This window comes from Hyperolius riggenbachi, chromosome 5 (genome assembly GCF_040937935.1).
Source record: "Hyperolius riggenbachi isolate aHypRig1 chromosome 5, aHypRig1.pri, whole genome shotgun sequence".
Classification (NCBI taxonomy): Eukaryota; Metazoa; Chordata; class Amphibia; order Anura; family Hyperoliidae; genus Hyperolius; species Hyperolius riggenbachi.
This window is the reverse complement of record NC_090650.1, coordinates 386,654,676-386,676,795: the sequence shown is the minus strand read 5'-3', so window position 1 is coordinate 386,676,795 and position 22,120 is coordinate 386,654,676. Positions and strand designations below refer to the sequence as shown.

The 22,120-nt window shown below is 48.3% G+C and overlaps 1 protein-coding gene across 2 annotated transcripts in view; it reads right to left on the bottom strand.

Moving 5' to 3' along the window:
* The window catches only part of MATN2 (matrilin 2), a 165,337-nt gene extending 150,031 nt beyond the window's left edge, over window positions 1–15,306 (bottom strand). The window contains exon 1 of one of the 2 annotated variants that reach the window (XM_068237705.1): window positions 14,922–15,306. The gene's annotated coding sequence lies outside the window, so the exon portion shown is untranslated. The remainder of the gene's footprint in view (window positions 1–14,921) is intronic. The other variant, XM_068237704.1, reaches the window with a different exon arrangement.
* Between the last annotated feature and the right edge of the window lie 6,814 nt (window positions 15,307–22,120).

Below are 22,120 nucleotides of genomic sequence, written 5' to 3'. Positions count from 1 at the left end.
CTCGTGTTACAGCCCTCACCATAGAATAGTTCAGGTTTGAGCTAACTTTACGCGGCCCGGGCCGCATTATTTAAATTCCACCCCCACCTAAGAAATAGTGATCGGGCACGACGGGCAGCGGGAGATTTTGAAACCCACCTCTGCTTACGAAAGTCCCACGTTGTCTCCGTGGCAACAGGACGTCACATGACTTGAAGTCAGGTGAGCCAGCGTATTACATGCTGGCTGCCAGAGTGTAATACGCTGGCATGTCCTGACATCACGTGATGGGACGTCCTGTTGCCATGGAGATAACGCAAGACCTCCGTGAGCGGAGGTGAGTTTCAAAATCCCCCGCCGCCCGCTCGCTATATTACAGGGAGGGAGGGGGGAAGGAGGGAAATATGGCTGCCTGTCGGCGGGCCGGTGTAACAGCGCACGCAGGCCAGATCCGGCACACGGGCCGTCGTTTGCCCAGCCCTGGAATAGTACATGCTGCTTGGCTGTAGACAAAACAACGAGTCTTTACAGCACTCGTTCCCTTAAATGTCGTTCTACTGATCAATCAACTGTGAAAGGATAACTATCACGAAAAATCATAACATTTTAAATACATTTAAACAACACATACAAACAAGAAGCATGCTAAAAATTGAGCTATAAATTACTTTCCTCCTACAGTAGTTAGCAGAAATCTGACAGAATTGACAGGATTTTGACTAGTCCAACTCTTTATGAGCGATCCTCTGTATTTCATTTATTCGTACTCATTTGCACACTATTCTGGGAGTTGGACTAAGCAACTGCCATTTAGTAAGAGCTTTTGAAAATTAAGAAAACCCTGAGAATCCCCCATGAGGAGGCGGGCTAGTCCAAACCCTGTCAGTTCGGTCAGATTTCTACTACCTAGAGCTTTTCTAAGCACTTTGTGATTTTAAAAGCTCTTGCTAATGTTATCCTATGTGAGTGTTCTCACTGTAGCAATGTGATTTTGTAAAAATCCCCCATAGCATTGCATTAGCAAGAGCTTTTAAAATCTCTAGCGCTTAAAAAGCTCTTGTCGTGTGAATCAGCCCTAAACAGTGACAGTAGCATAGAAGAAAAGTCATTTTTAGCTCATTTTACTCTGGGAGAATTGTACTCTTTATTTATGTGCTTTCATGTATTTTACACTTTTAAATTTTTCATGATAGTGGTCCTTTAGCAAGGGCAATGCTGGCTGAACACGCATATGGGGCTATACAGTGATCGAAATCCGTTACATTTGTTTGCATTTCCTACATAGACAAGCAACTTGAACCAAACAAGTCAAAGAGTTCACTGCTTTGCTAGTTAAAGGGATACTATAGGGGGTCGGGGGAAAATGAGTTGAAGTTACCCAGGGCTTCTAATGGTCCCCCGCAGGCATCCTGTGCCCGTGCAGTCACTCACCGATGCTCCGGCCCCGCCTCTGGTTCACTTCTGGAATTTCAGACTTTAAAGTCTGAAAACCCCTGCGCCTGCGTTGCCGTGTCCTCGCTTCCCCTGATGTCACCAGGAGTGCACGGTGCAGGCACAGACCATACTGGGCCTGCGCAGTATGCTCCTGGTGCCATCAGCGGGAGTAAGGACATGGCAACGCAGGCGCAGTGGTTTTCAGACTTTAAAGTCTGAAATTCCAGAAGTGAACCAGAGGCGGGGCCGGAGCATTGGGGAGTGGCTGTGCGGGCACAGGATGTCTGCGGGCAGTGGCGGCTCCAGGAATTTTTTTTAGTGGGTGCTATGCAGGTGCTGGACCAATTTCCGGGGGGGAGCTGACGACCTGCAAAAAATGGGTGTGGCTAGGTGGGAAAATGGACGTGGTCATGACCGGATGAGGGCGGGGCTAACTGTAATTTAAAATGAACCCAGGGTGAGAGTGATATGGTGACTGCCATATTTATTTCCTTTTAAACAATTCTAGTTGCAGGGGCGTAGCAATAGGGGGTGCAGAGGTAGCGACCGCATCGGGGCCCTTGGGCCAAAGGGGCCCCGAAGGGCCCTCCCTCAACTACAGTATTAGCTCTCTTTTGGTCCTGTGATCATAATAATCACTTTTATAGATACTTTGAATAGTGGTAATCATAAACCAACTTCTCCCCATCCCCTGCTTGCACCTCTGCCACTGTAGTTGCCATTGGCAGGTTTTGGTGCGCTGTATCAACTGTTATGTATAGAGTGCTTGGGGGGGGCCCAATGTAAAACTTGCATCGGGGCCTGCAGCTCCTTAGCTACGCCACTGTCTAGTTGCCTGGCAGCCCTGCTGATCTATTTGGCTGCAGTAGTGAACTGAATTACACCAGAAACAAGCATGCAGCTAATCCTGTCAGTTCTGACAATATTGTCAGAAACCCCTGACCTGCTGCATGCTTGTTCAGGGTCTATGGTTGAAAGAATTAGAGGCAGAGGACCAACACGGCAGCCAGGCAGCTGGCATTGCTTAAAAGGAGATAAATATGGCAGCCTCAATATTATTCTCATCTCGGGTTCCCTTTAAAAGTGCAATGCAAAGACAGAGGGCCCAAGTTTTAGGTGACCCTTTCCCCAGAAAATTCACATAATTGTGCAGGTTTTCTCAAGAAAATACACATAATGTGAGAAGATTTGAACAAAAAACACGTTCCATAACCCCAATATGCACAACCGTTATCAGATATGACCCCAATATGCACAATCAATATCAGATATGACCCCAATATGCACAATCGTTATCAGATATGACCCCAATATGCACAATCGTTATCAGATATGACCCCAATATGCACAATCGTTATCAGATATGACTCCAATATGCACAATCGTTATCAGATATGACTCCAATATACACAATCGTTATCAGATATGACCACAATATGCACAATCATTATCAGATATGACCCCAATATGCACAATCGATATCAGATATGACCCCAATATGCACAATCGATATCAGATATGACCCCAATATGCACAATCGTTATCAGATATGACCCCAATATGCACAACCATTATCAGATATGACCCCAATATGCACAACCGTTATCAGATATGACCCCAATATGCACAACCGTTATCAGATATGACCCCAATATGCACAACCGTTATCAGATATGACCCCAATATGCACAATCGTTATCAGATATGACCCCAATATGCACAACCGTTATCAGATATGACCCCAATATGCACAACCGTTATCAGATATGACCCCAATATGCACAACCGTTATCAGATATGACCCCAATATGCACAATCCTTATCAGATATGACCCCAATATGCACAATGCTCAGCAGTTCTGACCCCAATATGCACAATGCTCAGCAGTTCTGACCCCAATATGCACAATGCTCAGCAGTTCTGACCCCAATATGCACAATCCTCAGCAGATCTGACCACAATCAGCAGCAACACCTGAAAAAGAAAAGAAAAACCCATTTACTCACCTAGTCAGAAGACCTCCTGTTCCGACCTCCTCCTCTCCCGACCTCCTTGTGGAGCGCAGCTCCCACGATCCTCATCCTTCAGCGACTTCCTGCCTGCAGCTTGCATTACCCGGCGAGCAGGGCTACAGGAAAATGGCCGCCCGAAGCCCTGCACTGCAGACTGCAGAGCAGGGCTTCGGGCGGCCATCTTACCGTAGCCCTGCTCTGCTGCTTCGGGCTGCCGCTGTGAACTGACTCGGCGTCTCTTAGACGCCTGAAGTCAGTTCACACCAGGGGGTGCTTTGGGGGTGCTTGGACAATTCTAGGGAATGCTTGAGCACCCCCAAGCACCCCCCTGGCGCCACCACTGTCTGCAGGGGACCATTAGAAGCCCCGGGTAACTTCAACTAATTTTCCCCTGACCCCCCTACAGTATCCTGATGTGTTATCTTTTACTCAATTGTTTACACATCACAGGTCACTGGGCAGTGGGTTTTATGGGGCCCATACACTAGTCAATTTCAGCCATCGATCGATTCTATGGAATCGATCGATCAATCAGAAATTGATTCTATCAAATCTATTGATCGATCAATGATGCGGCCGATGTCGATTGATTTTGATCGATTTGATCTATCTGACAGGATGGAAAATCTAGCTCGATCTGCTGCCAGCATGGCCCATAGATTTGCATTAGATCCAATGATCCAATAATGCGTTTAGATTGATTTCCAATAGATTTCATTCTGAAATGTATTAGAAATCTGTTCCTAGTGTGTGGCACATATCAGATAGATTCCTGTTAGATTCCACTTGACAGTGTTATTGCACTCCTGTGTTAGCTGCCCGGTTATTTAGATACCGGCTGCCATCAGGATTGTGTGGTATACGTTTGCTTGGTCTGTTTTGCTACTTGCTCCTACCATTTAATGCCAACAGGCCTTCCAGAAAGTGCTTTTACAGTGGCCTGACGAAGGGCATTGTATGCCCGAAACGAGCGTGTCGTTGCCAAATATTTTTTGCTGAATGCACTAAAGCCTTACTACTGTTGATTGTCAGAAAATCTACTTTGGATGATTGTTTATGCAAACAAGGAGCTCCCTACAGAGACCCCTTTTTAAGGATTATTGTGTATTTGTGTCAATAAAGATTTTGATCTTTTTGCACTACAAGACCTTGCAAGACTTTATACTTGTTTAATTATAGTCCTTTCTATGAATACAGAAAGATTCCACTTGACAGGCATCTGACAGAAATCTATCTGATGGCTGAATCTGCTACAAATCTATAAGTGTATGGCCACCTTTAGATTTTTTTAAGTTGTTCTTTAAAGGAATACTGTAGGGGGGTCAGGGGAAAATGAGCTGAACTTACCCGGGGCTTCTAATGATCCCCGCAGACACCCTGTACCCGCGCAGCCACTCCCCAATGCTCCGGCCCCGCCTCCAGTTCACTTCTGGAATTTCTGACTTTAAAGTCAGAAAACCACTGCGCCTGCACGGCCGTGTCCTCGCTCCCGCTGATCTCACCAGGAGTGTGCTGCGCAGACACAGACCATACTGGGCCTGCGCTGTGCGCTCTTGATGACATCAGCAGGATCGAGGACACGGCAACGCAGGCGCAGTGGTTTTCTGACTTTAAAGTCAGAAATTCCAGAAGCGAACCGGAGGCGGAGCTGAAGCATCGGTGAGTGGCTGCGCCAACACAGGATGTCTGCGGGGGACCATTAGAAGCCCCGGGTAAGTTCAACTAATTTTCCCCTGACCCCCCTACAGTATCCCTTTAAAGGACATCTAAACTGGAATGAAAAGTGGACTTTTACTTACTTGGGGCTTCTTCCAGCCCCCCTGTAGTCTTTGAGGCCTGAACTCTTGCACAGGACAGAAGGAAAACACAGAGAAATACACTCTGTATGTATTTAGAGAATTTAGCCTAATTCCCTTTCATCTGTGACTAATAACAACTGTAATTTTGATTTATCAGCTATGTCAGCTGGCTGCCTCAACAGAGCAGCTAATTTGTAAACACAGAATGTTAACCTTATGGCTGCTGCCATGAAAGCAGGAAGTAGACCAGGCATGGGCAAACTTGGCCCTCCAGCTGTTAACGAACTACAAATCCCACAATGCATTTGCCTTTATGAGTCATGACTGTGGCTGTCAGACTCCTGCAATGCATTGTGGGACTTGTAGTTCCTCAACAGCTGGAGGGCCAAGTTTGCCCATGCCTGAAGTAGACACACTGCATATGTATTGCAGGGTTTGTATGAACTGTAACAAAGAAATATTTTTCTTTAAAGGTTAGTATGCTGTTGTTCATCTTTTAGAGCAGAGACTAAGTTTTGAGTTCAGGTCCATTTTAAAGGACAACTGAAGTAAGAAGAATATGGAGGCTGCCATATTTATTTCCTTTTAAGCAATACCAGTTTCCTGGCAGCCCTGCTGATCTATTTGGATGCAGTAGTGTCTAAATCCCACCAGAAACAAGCATGCAGCCAATCTTGTCAGATCTGACAATAATGTCAGAAACACCTGATCTGCTGCATGCTTGTTCAGGGTCTATGGATAAGGCCCTATTTACACTAAATGCGTTGCGTTGAATTGCGTCCTATTGTGGCAAATGGGATGCAATGTGACTCAACACAATGCAACTCAACCCAATGCTTTAAGTGTAAAATGGCACTGAAGTATTAGAGGCAAAGGTTCAGCAGGCAAGCCAGGCAACTAGTATTGCTTAAAGGGATACTATAGGGGGTCGGGGGAAAATGAGTTTAACTTCCCCGGGGCTTCTAATGGTCCCCCGCAGACATCCTGTGGCCATGCAGCCACTCACTGATGCTCTGGACCCGCCTCTGGTTCACTTCTGGAATTTCAGACTTTAGTTGACTTGAGTTGCCGTGTCCTCGCTCCCGCTGACGTCACCAGGAGTGTATAGCACAAGCCCAGTATGGTCTGGGTCTATGCAGTACGCTCCTGGTGACATCAGTGGGATTGAGGACACGGCAACGCAGGCACAGTGGTTTTCAGACTTTAAAGTCTGAAATTTCAGAAGTGACCCGGAGGCAGGGCCGGAGCATCGGTGAGTGGCTGCGCGGCCACTGGATGTCTGTGGGGGACCATTAGAAGCCCCGGGTAAGTTCATCTCATTTTCCCCCGACCCCCCTACAGTATTCCTTTAAAAGGAAATAAATATGAGGGTTTTTTATGTACCCCAAAGTTGCGCTTGACGTTTCATTTTCATGTATGTGCATAACTTGTATCTTAAATTTCAGCTGAAGGGTCCTAAGCTCTGTTCTCTCCCCCACCCCTTTCAGGAATTAAAGGACAACTGAAGGGAGAGTTATATGGAGGCTGCCATATTTATTTGTTTTTAAGCAATACCAGTTACCTGGCAGTTCAGCCGATCCTCTGCCTCTAATACTTTTAGCCATAGACCCTGAACAAGCATGCAGCAGATCAGCGGTTTCTGACATTATTATCAGATCTCACAACATTAGCTGCATGCTTGTTTCAGGTGTTATTCAGACACTACTGCAGCCCAACAGATCAGCAGGTCTGCCAGGCAACTGTTATTTTTTAAGAGGAAATAAATATGGCAGCTTCCATATTCTTCTCATTACAGTTGTCCTTTAAGGAAATGGTGGCACTTTTTAGCAGAAGTAATGATCTTGAATACTTCTTTATGGAACTGAATATAAAAACAGCTACACGACACATCATTTCCTTATAGTTTCAGAATAAACACATTCCTTCCCTCTTGTGAAATGAAGTACATTTAATGGCATCCCCCATAAGCAGTACACGCCCCATAGCATACCATGGCTGAGTGTGAACCAGGCAAACAGTTCAGCTGTCATTACAAAGCACAGGCTTTCTCATAGATAAGCTGTGGTGTCAATCAGGACAAAGTGGAAGAGATGAGCACAGACCCAAAATATTCCTGGGTGTCCAATTACATATAAGGTGTTCTGACACTGCTGGCAGACACGGTACAGATGCTCACACGTAGGGGGTTTAGAATATTATTATTGATTCCATGGCGCTGTACAAAGTAAGAAACAAACATGGGGTTCAAAATTATTTTATAGCACTTAAAGCGTAATTGAAGATAGTTGTAAAACAAACAGTTTCACTTACCTGGGTCTTCTGCAAGCCCCCAGCAGCCGTCCTGTCCCGCGCCGGTCCTCCATGATCCTCTGTTCTCCTGCTGCCAGCTAATTTTGGTTTCGCCGCCTGGCAACTGCGCCTGCACGGCTCTGGCCACGCGTATCCTTCTTTGTGTTCCAGTATGCAATAGCGCTATGGCAGACAGAAATGCGTAAAAAGGATACACCTGGCAGGGCTGCACAGGCGCAGTGGCCTCTCGACTTACAAGTCGAGGAATGAAACTGAGCGGCGGCGGAGAACGGAGGATTGTTTCGGACCGGTATGGGGCAGGACAGCTGCTGGGGGCTTGCGAAAGCCCCAGGTAAGTGAAACTGTTTTAAAATTATCTTCAGTTCCACTATAATATTTTAACTACAAGGTGAGGGCATCTTTGGTTAAACTAGAAAGTTGATTGTAAAAGGATTTGCGGTGAAAATATAGACGGGTTTTGTTGAGTTATCCTGATGCGTCCTCCAAATTTCATAGGAGTAAGGGCCCGTTTCCACTATTGTGTGGCAAAATCGCTGCGGAAAAATTCGCATGCGGATGCGAATAGTATTTTCGTGCGAATTCGCATGAAAATTCGCATGGATGACTATGTATGCGAATTTAACCATGGCAATGCCAGTGTGCTTTTGATTTCATGAAAATTCGCATACCAAAACAGCATGCGAATTCCCTATTAAATACATTAGCGGCGATTCGCATGAATTCCACTCGCAGGCGAATTCTGCAGCTCTTTTGTGCTTTTTTTCACCGCTGAAAAAAACACACCTCAACAACACTACAGTGGAAACAGGCCCATCCACTTGCATTGCATGTGCGAATCCGCATGCCGATTCGCGATAGTGGAAACGAGCCCTAAAGCACAGGTGTCAAACTCAAGGCCGTAGGATGAAACCAGCCCTCCTTGCCATTTCACATGGCTCTCCAGAGCTTCAAATGTGCATCATTGTAAGCAGTAAAACAACAGCACACTGACTTCTAGATGAGCAAACCGGTGACAGTGTTTCTGGTTGAAAGGTTGTCAAGTTGAGGTGGGGTGCTCCAGCGTTGAGTCCACTCTGCTGTTCACTGTAGCCATGCTGTAGAGCAGGGGTGTCAAACTCAAATACAAAGTGGGCAGAAATTGTGCACTGGGAGCTAGTTGCGGGCCAACCTCGTCTACTGGCCACCTTCCTCCCTTATAAAATTCCCAGGTGTCTAATGCCCCCCCCTCTAACCCCTATACAGTTCCCTGGTGTCTAATGGTCCTCCCCCTCCCCTATACAGTTGTCTGGTACCCAGAGGCCCCTCCCCTCCCCTATACAGTTCCATAGTGTTAAGTGATTTCCCCCTACATCCCCCACATGGCTTCCCTGTTCTAGGGCTTCACAGGGGTGTAGCAATAGGGGGTGCAGAGGTAGCGACCGCATTGGGGCCCTTGGCCCAGAGGGGCCCCAAAGGGCCCTCCCTCAACTACAGTATTAGCTCTCTATTGGTCCTGTGCTGGTAATAATCATTTCTATAGATACTTTGAATAGTAGTGATCACTAACAAACTGTTCCCCGCCCCCTTCTTGCACCTCTGACACTGTAGTTGCCATTGGCAGGTTTTGGTGCGCCGTATCAATTGTTATCTATAGAGTGCTTGGGGGCCCCATTGTAAAACTTGCATCGGGGCCCACAGCTCCTTAGCTACACAACTGGGGCTTCACCTCCAATATAGCTTCCCTGGTGATCTAGAGTGGGCCAAACATAATGCAAAGTGAGAAAACCACTTGATGGCCAAATGTAATGGCTCTGAGGGCCAGATTTGGCCCGCAGGCTGGAGTTTGACATGTATGTTGTAGAGCATATCCCAGCGACACATCAGGCGACATGATTCCAGACCAATATGAACAGCTGGGTGGATGAACCCAGTGCTCCACTGCGCTACTTTCCCAATGAAGGGAGTGCACTGAAAGAAGGAAGATGCGCATGGAAGGAAGAGCAGCACCCCCTACCTTGATTGCAGGAGATATTGTTATACAATACAATAACATTTCTATAGCGCTTTTCTCCCATAGGACTCAAAGCGCTTAGGCCCGGTTCACATTGGCGGTCGCCGTCCGGAATCGCCGTGCCGGAGCCGGACCGCATGCGGAACGGACGGAACAGATGCACGGCACAGCAATGAAAGTCTATGCGTCCGTTCACATGCGTCCGTTCCGTCTGGACCGGAGCCGGACCGGATCCGGACTCCGGCGTAAGATCCAACATGCGCTATTTTTTGGTCCGGCTCCTCCGGCAGACGTATCCGAAGCGGAGCCGGACTGTTGCATCGGGCCAATACAAAGCAATGAGAACCGGAGAGCGCACAACACACTGGCCGTAAAAAACGGACGCTCCACCCCACCTCCCATGCTTCCTCCATGCTACAGCGGCCATCCTGGACGGGGACACATGGGCCCAGTGCCCACAGAGTTGAGCAGCAGCGACCTCACGCTGGAGCTCCCCGGCAGCAACATGTCCGATACGTCTGATAACGAGGAGGTGAGGCCCTACAACGACCCCAGAGCTTCTGCCGACCTCCCAGACCCCAGGTATTATTATCAGCTTGTTATCTCAAACGGATCCGGACCGCAACCGTGTTCATACCGCACGGAAAACAAACGGACCGGATCCGGATAGGAACCGTACGGATCAGGTCCGGTCCGGATCCGGTGCGGTCCGGACATCCGTTCCGGTTTTTAAAGAACCGCAAGTGTGAACGGGGCCTAAGGCTCTCTCGGATTCAGTAATTAGTAGGATTAAGTATTCACACAACAAAAGTTATATTTCTGCAAATGCCAAACTGAACAGGTGGGTTTTCAGTCTGGATTTAAACACGTTCAGGGATGGAGCTGTCCTGATCTATTGAGGTAAGGAGTTCCAAAACGTAGGGGCAGCATGACAGAAGGCTCTGGGACCAAAAGTTTCCAAGTGGACTCTGGGTATGACTAGATTATTAGAACCTGTTGATCTGAGAATGCGGGGATTGCTACGCAGCTGCAACATATCTTTCATGTATCCAGGGCCCAGATTATTCAGGGATTTAAATGCCAGTAGGCCGATCTTGAATAGGACCCTCCATTCTATAGGTAGCCAGTGAAGGGAGTGCAGGACTGGTGTTATGTGGCAGTGACGGGGTTGGTTGGTTAGCAGTCTGGCAGCAGTATTCTGTATCAGCTGTAGGCGGTACAAGACCTTTTTTGGAAGGCCAGTGTAGAGAGCATTGCAGTAATCCAGTCGGGATGTGATGAAGGCGTGGACTAAGGTTGGCAGATCTTCTGGGGGTATGAGGTGCTTGATTTTTGCAATGTTCTTCAGGTGAAAATAGGATGATTTCACCACAGCAGAGCAGAGATAAACAGGCTACAGGAATACTGCGTCATTGATGGCATAGTTCTTCAGTGGTTCCAATCCTTCTTGAGTGGCAGAACCCACAAAGTGTCTATGGGGCCCTTCCTGTCCACCCCTGTATCACTTAAGTATGGGGTGCCCCAGGGCTCAATCCTCTCTCCCCTGCTTTTCACGATTTACATGTTACCGCTGGGAAAACTAATCCAAAAACATGGCTTGACATACCACTGCTATGCATACGACACCCAACTATATCTTTCCTTCAAGCCTGGTGTGACAGACCCAACTCTAACTATAAACGCCTGCTTATGTGAACTACAGAAATGGATGAATATTGTTATGCTCCCAATAGGAGGGTAAGGCTCTATGAATATTGTTATGCTCCCATCATGGAGGGCATAATGATAAGATTGAACTATTGCAATATATTGCTTGGTGGACTTCCAACTAACCGACTAGCACCGCTCAATTCTGTACTGAACTCTGCTGCTCGACTCATTCATCTCTCCTCTCGCTCTTCTTCTGCTGCTCCTCTCTGTCAAGCTCTTTACTGGCTACCAATTAGCCAGAGGAGTCAGTTCAAACTCTTAACCCTAACCTACAAAGCTCTCCACAATCTCTCTCCCCTGTACATCCCCTCACTAGTCTCCAGATACCAACCCAACTGCAATCTCAGATCTGCACATGAGCTTTTTTTATCCTCTTCTACAATTACCTCCTCACATTCACGTGTACAAGACTTCTCACCCCTCCTCTGGACTGCCCTTCCACAGCACATCCGCCACTCTCCCACCTTTGAAATCTTTAAATGCTCCCTTAAAACCCACCTTTTCTGACAAGCATATTCTCTAGCTTAGGCCATGCACCCACTAAATAACCTAATTACGCACTGCCTGTACATATACTGTATACATCTCCACCTCTTGTTTCCACCCCATTCCCTTAGATTGTAAGCTCGCAAGGGCAGGGCTATCACCCTTTTGTGTCATGGAATGTTATTAATTTAATTGCTTGCACTCTGTTACACATTTATACATTTTAGTCATCATGTTAAATTTGCTATTGTAATCAGTTGTCCTGTATTTTGTATCAGTGTTCATATTTGATGTATATCATTGTCTGTATCATTCTGTATCCCTTGTTTGTTTTCTTACATTGTACAGCGCCACGGAATATGTTGGCGCTTTATAAATAAATAATAATAGTTATTTGTGTGCTAGGCACTGTACATACCCATGTCTATCTCATCATGTCACGTGTCACTTCGGGTATCCTTTAAAAAAAATCTCACAGGTATTTGATGTCAAAGCTTAGGAGAACTCATGAAGAAGCATGTGATCAGTTTGATCAGCTGATAGATTTGTAAGGCTCTGATTTGCTGGTCCTGATCATGTGTTAAACCAGGAAGTCATCACAGCAAATCAGGACCTTACAAATCTATTAGCTGATCAAACTGATCACATGCTTCTCCGTGAGCTCTCCTAAGCAATGCCATCCCTACTCACAGGCAGCACAAATTTCAAGAATCAATGCAAAATCCTCCTGAAGTTACAGAAAAGTCACGGTCAGTTCCTCATACTTATGTACAGATTTCCAACTACTTCATTATTTAAAATGTTCAGCAACCGCTTCACAGAAGCATCTCCTGTATGAAAGATGACAAATAATGCCTGAGGCAACAAATTCAGCTCCACACGCAACAAATGACAGTTTATAAAGTTAGCTGAAGGACTGAGAGAAAGTTCATGACAGCATTTACTGGATTATAATTGAAGAGACTGAAGATGTAAACTTCAAGATATCACTTTAGTATTTTCTCTTCAGGCATTAGAAAAAATTGAAAGGGGTTCAGAAAGTTTAGAGTTTACAAGAGTTGCCAGTAAATGGCATCATCCTCATTCCACAGTGTCGCTGTATTCTGCTGATATAAACTGAAAAATAACATTCTTTATTAGGGTATTCTTTCTTCACTCTGCTCTATTTATAACTACAGCAGCGCCCCAATTGTCCATGTGCAAATCTTCACTCAAGCATTCTGCAGAGCACCATCTATCCATGGGATGCAGAGCACTAACTGTCCACGCAACGCCGAGCGCTGCCTGTCCACACGATGCAGAGCGCTGCCTGTCCATGCGAAACTGAGTGCTGCCTGTCCAGGCGATGCCGAGGGCTGTCTATCCACGCCATGCAGAGCGGGGGTGTATGTCCATGCGATGCAGAACGCTGTCTTTCCACGTGATGCAAAGCGATGTCTGTCCACGCAATGCAGAGTAATGTCTTTCCACGCGGTGCCGAGCACTGCCTGTGGAGCGCTGCCTGTCCACGCGATGCAGAGCACTGCCTGTCCACGCGATGCAGAGCACTGCCTGTCCACGCAATGCAGAGCACTGTCTTTCCACGCAATGCAGAGCCCTGTCTTTCCACGCGATGCAGAGCGCTGCCTGTCCACGCGATGCCGAGCCATGTCTATACACGCCATTCAGAGCTCTGTCTATCCACTCCATGCAGAGCACTGTCTGTCCACGCCATGCAAAGCACTGTCTGTCCACACCATGCAGAGCACTGTCTGTCCACACCATGCAGAGCACTGACTGTCCACGCCATGCAGAGCACTGTCTGTCCACACCATGCAGAGCACTGTCTGTCCACGCCATGCAGAGCACTGTCTGTCCACGCCATGCAGAGCACTGTCTGTCCACACCATGCAGAGCGCTGTCTATCCACGCCATGCAGAGCACTGTCTGTCCACACCATGCAGAGCACTGTCTGTCCACACCATGCAGAGCGCTGTCTATCCACGCCATGCAGAGCACTGTCTGTCCACACCATGCAGAGCGCTGTCTATCCACGCCATGCAGAGCACTGTCTGTCCACACCATGCAGAGTGCTGTCTGTCCACACCATACAGAGCGCTGTTTATCCATGCCATGCAGAGCGCTGTCTATCCACGCCATGCAGAGCGCTGTCTATCCACGCCATGCAGAGCGCTGTCTATCCACGCCATGCAGAGCGCTGTCTGTCCACACCATACAGAGCACTGTCTGTCCACGCCATGCAGAGCGCTGTCTATCCATGCAGAGCGCTGTCTATCCATGCAGAGCGCTGTCTATCCACGCCATGCAGAGCGCTGTCTATCCACGCCATGCAGAGCGCTGTCTATCCACGCCATGCAGAGCGCTGTCTATCCATGCAGAGCGCTGTCTATCCACGTGTTGCAGAGCACTATTTATCCAACCAATACAGAGCACTATCTATCCATGTGATGCAGAGCATTATCTATCCACACAATACAGAGCACTATCTATCCACACAATACAGAGCACTATCTATCCATATACAGAGCACTATTTTCGTAATCAGTGGCACAGCTACAGAACCATAGACCCCAAAACAAGTTTTACACTCTTTCAGCACCTAAGACTGTATGTGGAAGTGGTTGTCCCAAGGACAACTACGGTACTAAGGGACAGTGATGTAAGCAGAGGAAAAATAGTTCTCCATTGCCACTAATCATAGCACACACAGTGGTGATCATTACCACTCCTGGCACTCCAGAACCAATAAACATCTACAGTAATACACTGATTGGAAAAGTGAGCTATGTAGGCAACTCAGGTCCAGGGTCCCTGGTGCAGTTGCAACATCTTCATCCCCACTGCACATGCTGCTGTGTAGATGATAGCTTGTCATCTGTTATCAGACACTAATACACATGCTGTAAATCACTGCAGAGCTGTGTGACTATACAGACTACATTATCTACTAATATCAACACAAAGTACTTTACAAAAACCTTCATGCAGAGCACTTTCTTCAAAAGATCTAGAGCAATTTACATCGAGACACTGCAGAGCACCATCCCTACATTGCACCCTTCAAATATCGGGGATCAACGTTCACACTTCATGCACTCTCTGCAGTAAAGCAATACCATTCACAGTTACCTGGCAAGAGCTTTCTATCCCTAACATGTAAAATGCTCAGTAGAATTATGCGGACAACAGTATCCACTCACCACTGCCTGAAACTTTCACCCACTCTCCCAGAACTTTCCCCAACTTTCTGCAGCGCTGACGTCCAGTGAAGTCCAACAGCCTCGCCTCTACCTGCAGGTCATGTGACGCTCTTACCTGCAGCAGCGGAGGGAGGTGAGCTGTGTCGGGATGACAGGGAAGCAGCAGGCAGGCAGCGCTGAATCTCCTCTGTGTGTCCAGTAGCTGGAGGAGAGGGAGGATTAGCCCCCCTATGGGAAAGTCAACGCATGGAAGACCCGCCCTCCCCTGCAGCAGGGCCAGTGACCGGGCACCGCGCACATTGCCAGCACTCGGGCCAGTCTCTGCCAGTTAGGGCTCCGCTTCTCCCAGGGCTGCCTCTCCAGATGTGGAGACTGTAGACTGGCCGGGAGCCACACTAACCTAACTCATCAGAGGTCTCCGTCTGACGCTTCTGTCATCATGGCTGCATCCAGATGTTCTGAGAGGGGAAGCATATATTGGATTATGAAATTGGTATTATTATTACTTTACATGCCTCTCAAATCTGAAGAATGGAATAGAGAGGCGCTATTTAAAGCGGACCTGAACTCAGAACTTATTCTCTGCTCAAAAAGATAAGCAACAGGAAGAGTGGAACTTACCTGGGGCTTCTAATGGTCCCCCGCAGACATCCTGTGCCCGCGCAGCCACTCACCGATGCTCCAGCCCCGTCTACGGTTCACTTCTGGAATTTCCGAGTTTAAATACGGAAAACCACTGCGCCTGCACTGCCGTTTCCTCGCTCCCGCTGATATCACCAGGAGCGTATTGCGCAGCGCAATACACTCGTATCGGGCCTGCGCAATACACTCCTGGTGATGTCAGCGAGGGCGCGGCTACGCAGGCGCAGTGGTTTTCCGACTTTAAAGTTGGAAATTCTAGAGATAAACCAAAGGCAAGGACCGGAGCATTGATGAGTGGCTGCGCGGGCACAGGACCTCTGCGGGGGACCATTAGAAGCCCCAGGTAAGTTCCACTCCCTCCCCCTACAGTACTCCTTTAAAGATATTTTTTTGTTACAAATGATGCAAATCCTGAAATAAATCTGCAGTGTGTCTACTTCCTGCTTTTATGGAAGCAGCCATTAGGCTAACATCCTGTGTTTACAAATTAGCAGCCCTGCTGAGGCAGCCAGGTGACAGCAGAGAGATCAAATTACAGTTGTGATTAGTCACAGATAAGGGAGAGTTAGGCAGGCTAAATCTTCTAAATATACATACCTAGTGCATTTCTTTATGTTTTCCTTCTGTCCTGTGCAAGAGTAGAGATGGCCCGGACAGTTTCCGGCAAATTTCTGCTGTTTGCATTTTTGGCGAACTGCAAACATGTGGCATGTTCGACCCGACCCCTATACATCATCATGGAGCCAAACTTTGACCCCTTACCTCACAGTCAGCAGAAACATGGCAGCCAATCAGCCAGCACACCCTACCCCCCTATTAAAAAACAATTGCGGGCGGTGGCCACCGTCCTGGAACGTTGAAAGGGACCTCAGGGGCCACCTGAAAAGACGTGAGATTCGTGCGATTAGGGCTGGCCTTAGGTTTCCCAGCGCCCTGAGCGAAACCTGATTTTTGTGCCCTCACGCCCTTCATCCTCTTCGCGCACCCACAGGCCCATAAACAATTCACCTTTTCTCCTGAGTTATCTCCTAGGACAGTGGTTCCCAACTTTCTTGAAGTCGTGACAAATCACGCCAAATGCTCAGATCTCCGTGACACATCACATATGTATAATAAAAAAATACTATTAATAACCACAACACAGATGGAAAGAGTGCATTATCCTGAATACACTTAAAAATGAATGCTAGAAACTTTCAGGAATATTAATAGAAACAATCTGTGGGACAGTTAGCCCCCCCCCCCCCCCCAATTTGGAGTGATATACCGACAGCACCGACAATTTGCACCACGCATTATACAGTAGCAGTAAGCCCCACAAAGAAAAACGCCCTCAGACTCAGTATAGGTAGGTAGCCAGGTATAGGTGCCCTCAGTATTTGATATCATGTGTAGGTACCCTCAATATAGGTAGCCAAGCATAGGTGCCCCCAGTATAGGAAGTCAGGTGTAGGTCTCCCCCCAGAGGTAGCCAGGCGTAGGTGCCTCCAGTATAGGTAGCCATGTGTTAGTGCCCTCAGTATATGTAGCCAGCTATAGGTGCCCTCCCTCAGTATAGGTAGCCAGCTATAGGTGCCCTAGTATAGGAAGTCAAGCGTAGGTGCCCTCAGTATAGGTAGCCAGCTATAGTTGCCCCCAGTATAGGAAGTCAGGTGTAGGTCTCCCCCCAGAGGTAGCCAGGCGTAGGTGCCTCCAGTATAGGTAGCCAGCTATAGGTGCCCCCAGTATAGGAAGTCAGGTGTAGGTCTCCCCCCAGAGGTAGCCAGGCGTAGATGCCTCCAGTATAGGTAGCCAGCTATAGGTGCCCCCAGTATAGGAAGTCAGGTGTAGGTCTCCCCCCAGAGGTAGCCAGGCGTAGGTGCCTCCAGTATAGGCAGCCATGTGTTGGTGCCCTCAGTATATGTCACCAGGAGTAGGTGCCCTCCCTCAGTATACTTAACCAGCTATAGGTGCCGCCAGTATCGGAAGTCAGGTGTAGGTACCCTCAGTATAGGTAGTCAGCTATAGGTGCCCCTTGAAAGCTGGCACCCTGATCGACCGATGTGTGCGATGAAATTGCATGGCCGCTTTGGCCGAGTTTCATCTGTATGAGGCTTTAATTAGTTTCAGTCTGGAGAGAAAATGGGTTGGGTCAGGTGACCTGCTTTGTGCTGGAAAGGAACACCCACTCTACTTGACAGAAGGAATTACAGGAGCAAGTTATCATTTGCAAAAAGTACGCATGAGCTATACAGAAAACTTGAAGCATTACTAATTACTGTCTGTAACCTCTATGAAAGCTGGTGCTTACTGACCTTTGGAATGAATAATGTATCCCTTGATACCAATGCATCTCTTAGTTCTGCACATTTTGTACAAATGCTCTTCAGACATCCTCTAATGATGTAAAAATACTTCCTCTGTAATTTAAATGTTTATACTTGTTTTCCCAAACACAAACTTTGTTCTAATGAAATGGCTAACAAAAATGAGCATTGCTAAGTCCATTTATTGTACCCCCGGGACATTCTTGACAGGTGCACATCAAAAAGGGTGTAAACGAAATTGAATGATATTGTATATCATTTTATCAATTTTAATATCAATTTTAATATTTTAATATATATAATATTTTATCGTTTCTTCTTGTAATAAAAACAATAAATAAGTCGGAAAATATTGTTTATAACTCTGGAAACAATAATATATGTACAATAGTGATAATTGTATAATATTCTCTATAACCTTAGTTTATAGTTTCTTCTTGCAATAAAAATCTGAAAATATAGCTTATAACACTGGAAACAATAATATATGTATAATCGTAATAATTGTATTATATTGTCTATAACCTTATTTTATTGTTTCTTCATGTAATAAATCAGAAAATATTGTTTATAACAATGAAAAAACAAATATAAGTACATTTGCAATAGCTATAGTAAAACATTAGTAACTATTACCAATATTTTACTACAACTAAACCTAGCCCTACTCTCATACAGAACCCTCCCTTTACCTATCCCTAACCCTTAGACCCCCCCGGGTGGTGCCTAACCCTAAAACCCCCATAGTGGTGCCTAGCCCTAACCCTTCCCCTGGTGGTGCCTAATCCTAAGACCCCTCTGATGGTACCTAATCCGAAGACCTCCCTGGTGGTGCCTAACCCTAAGGCCCCCCCCCCCCCTGGTGGTGCCTAACCCTAAACCCCCCCTGGTGGTGCCTAACCCTAACCCTTCCCCTGGTGGTGCCTAAGCCTAAGACCCCCCCCCCCCCCCCATTTCTGGTGAAATGCTGCCCGCTGTGTTTGTTTTCTGGTGAAATGCTGCCCACTGCGTTTATTTTCTGGTGCAATGTGGCCCGCTGTGTTTGTTTTCTGGTGAAATGCTGCCCACTGCGTTTATTTTCTGGTGCAATGTGGCCCACTGCGTTTGTTTTTTGGTGAAATGTGGCCCACATTGCATGATTTTCTGCTAAAATGTTGCACACATTGCGTTTATTTTCTGGTGTCTGGGGTAACTTGCTGCATTTATTATTAAGGGCTCATTCACACTACAGAACGTATGCACGAATGCGATTTCATGCATGCGCTGCCAACGCACAGTGATCGTACGGAATGCACGTTGTGGTGCGCTAAAGCGTGGACGTCGGCAGCTGTACCCATCGGGGAAACGTATGTGTTGTGCGTTAAAATGTTCCCAAATGCGTTACAATGGGAATGGGAACGCACACCTGTAGTGTGAATGGTAACATGGAAGTCTATTGACTTTCATGTTACCATATGAATCTTACATTATGTGCGTTGCGTCAAAACTGACAGCGCAGCAAATAGTGTGAATGAGCCCTTAATGGTCATAGTTGGCTATATTTGCTGCTTTGGGGTTACGTCGGGTATAAATAGCATTACACAGTTTCTGCACACCCATGATGCGAATCCTCGTTTCACCACATCATGGCGGAAAACACTGCTTTCTTATGCCTCGCTGTTACATCATTATGTTAGCTCCGCCCATACAATGTCATGGCCACGCCCATTTTTCGGCACGGTGCGCAAACCCCCCCCCCCCCCATTGGCACTCGGAGATAAATAAGTCGATGTTAGGTCGCAATTTGGGCACTCGGCCTCTAAAAGGTTAGCCATCACTGCTCTAGGAGAAGAATTCCCCATAGCTAAACAGCTGTGACATCACTGGCAGGGCCGGGATACACTTAGCTCCCAAGTGTTCCGTTTTTGGAGGGACAGTCCCTCTTTGGGACCCAAATCCCTCTATCCTTCTTTCTTCCTCATTTGTCCCTTTTTCAGGACTTATGTACAGCTCCGTGTAAGCATACAGTCAAAAATGGCGCAGAGTAAAAAATGGCGCACCTTTCTGCCGATCATAAAACGCTATTTACCGTTTTAATGTAAATACATTAAAACGGTAAATAGCGTTTTATAAAACAGAACATTGAAAAATTAAGGGAGCTAGTCAGAGGAGGTCGGGCTGGAGGAGAGGCAGCGGGCTGGCAGCGGGAGTCGGGCTGGAGGAGAGGCAGCGGGCAATGGGCTGGCAGCGGGGATCGGGCTGGAGAAGAGGCAGCGGGCAGTGGGCTGGCAGCAGGGGTCAGGCTGGAGGAGAGGCAGCGGGCAGTGGGCTGGCAGCGGGGGTCGGGCTGGAGGAGAGGCAGCGGGCAGTGGGCTGGCAGCGGGGGTCGGGCTGGAGGAGAGGCAACGGGCAGTGGGCTGGCAGCGGGGGTCGGGCTGGAGGAGAGGCAGCGGGCAGTGGGCTGGCAGCGGGGGTCAGGCTGGAGGAGAGGCAGCGAGCAGTGGGCTGGCAGCGGGGGTCAGGCTGGAGAGGCAGCGGGGTGGAGGGAGTAGGATTAGGCAGCATGTGTATACATTACATTGTCCCGGCCGGCGATCGCTCCTCACTTCACAGCTTGCACGAGTCCCGCATCCAGCCAATCACCATGCGGCTTCAGTTTCCGCATGGTGATTGGCTGGATGCAGGACTCCTGCAAGCTGTGAAGTGAAGGGGGACAGGCAAAAATGGCGCACAGCGCCAATAGTGTCAGAATGGTGCTGCACTTAAAACGATATTTATCGCTTTATATGTTATATATATATATTTTTTTTTTTGTGTGCAGGGATCGGGCTGGAAGAGAGGCAGCGGGCAGTGGGCTGGCAGCGGGGGTCGGGCTGGAGGAGAGGCAGCGGCAGGGCCGGGCCGAGGCATAGGCTGGAGAGGCTCCAGCCTCAGGGCGCAGTGTAGGAGGTGGAGCACAATTCATTCAGCTGTCATTCCTAATTGTGTTTGAAACAGAAAGAAATAAGAAAAGGGGATACATAGCAGTGACTGCAAGCCAGATAACTAGATATTAAGGTGTTGGGGAGGTTGTGGGCCCTGTGGCGCCTCTTAGTCTAATAGCAATCAGGGTGTGACGGCTGGGGTGGGAGGGATGGAGGGGCGCACTTTGGTGTCTCAGCCTTGGGTGCTGGAGGACCTTGTCCCGCCTCTGGGCAGCGGGCAGTGGGCTGGCAGCGGGGGTCGGGCTGGAGGAGAGGCAGCGGGCAGTGGGCTGGCAGCGGGGGTCGGGCTGGAGGACAGGCAGCGGGCAGTGGGCTGGCAGCGGGGGTCGGGCTGGTGAGGCAGCGGGGTGGAGGGAGTAGGTAGCATGTGTATACATTACATTGTCCCGGCCGGCGATCGCCCTTCACTTCGCATACAGTCAAAAATGGCGCAGAGTAAAAAATGGCGCACCGTTCTGCCGATCATAAAACGCTATTTACCGTTTTAATGTAAATACATTAAAATGGTAAATAGCGTTTTATAAAACAGAACAGTGCGCGATTGAAAAATTAAGGGAGCTAGTCAGAGGAGGTCGGGCTGGAGGAGAGGCAGCGGGCTGGCAGCGGGAGTCGGGCTGGAGGAGAGGCAGCGGGCAATGGGCTGGCAGCGGGGTTCGGGCTGGAGGAGAGGCAGCGGGCAGTGGGCTGGCAGCGGGGGTCGGGCTGGAGGAGAGGCAGCGGGCAGTGGGCTGGCAGCGGGGGTCGGGCTGGAGGAGAGGCAGCGGGCAGTGGGCTGGCAGCGGGGATCGGGCTGGAGGAGAGGCAGCGGGCAGTGGGCTGGCAGCGGGGGTCGGGCTGGAGGAGAGGCAGCGGGCAGTGGGCTGGCAGCGGGGGTCGGGCTGGAAGAGAGGCAGCGGGCAGTGGGCTGGCAGCGGGGATCGGGCTGGAGGAGAGGCAGCGGGCAGTGGGCTGGCAGCGGGCAGGCATGGTCGGAAAATTCCGCGGAATTATTAATTCCGTGATTCCGGTCGGAATTAATAATTCCGATTTTGTTAGTCGGAACGGAATTTCTCAAACGGAATTCCGCGGAAATTTATAATTCCGACGGAATTTTCCGGAATCACATCAAAATTCTCTCTCTCTCTCTCTCTCTCTCTCTCTCTCTCTCTCTCTCTCTCCTCCTCCTCCTCCTCCTCCTCCTCCTCCTCCTCCTCCTCCTCCTCCTCCTCCTCCTCCTCCTCCTCCTCCACTGCATACTGGGTTCAAATCCCAGCTATGGTATATAAGCATGCTTTTCAAAAAGTACTGA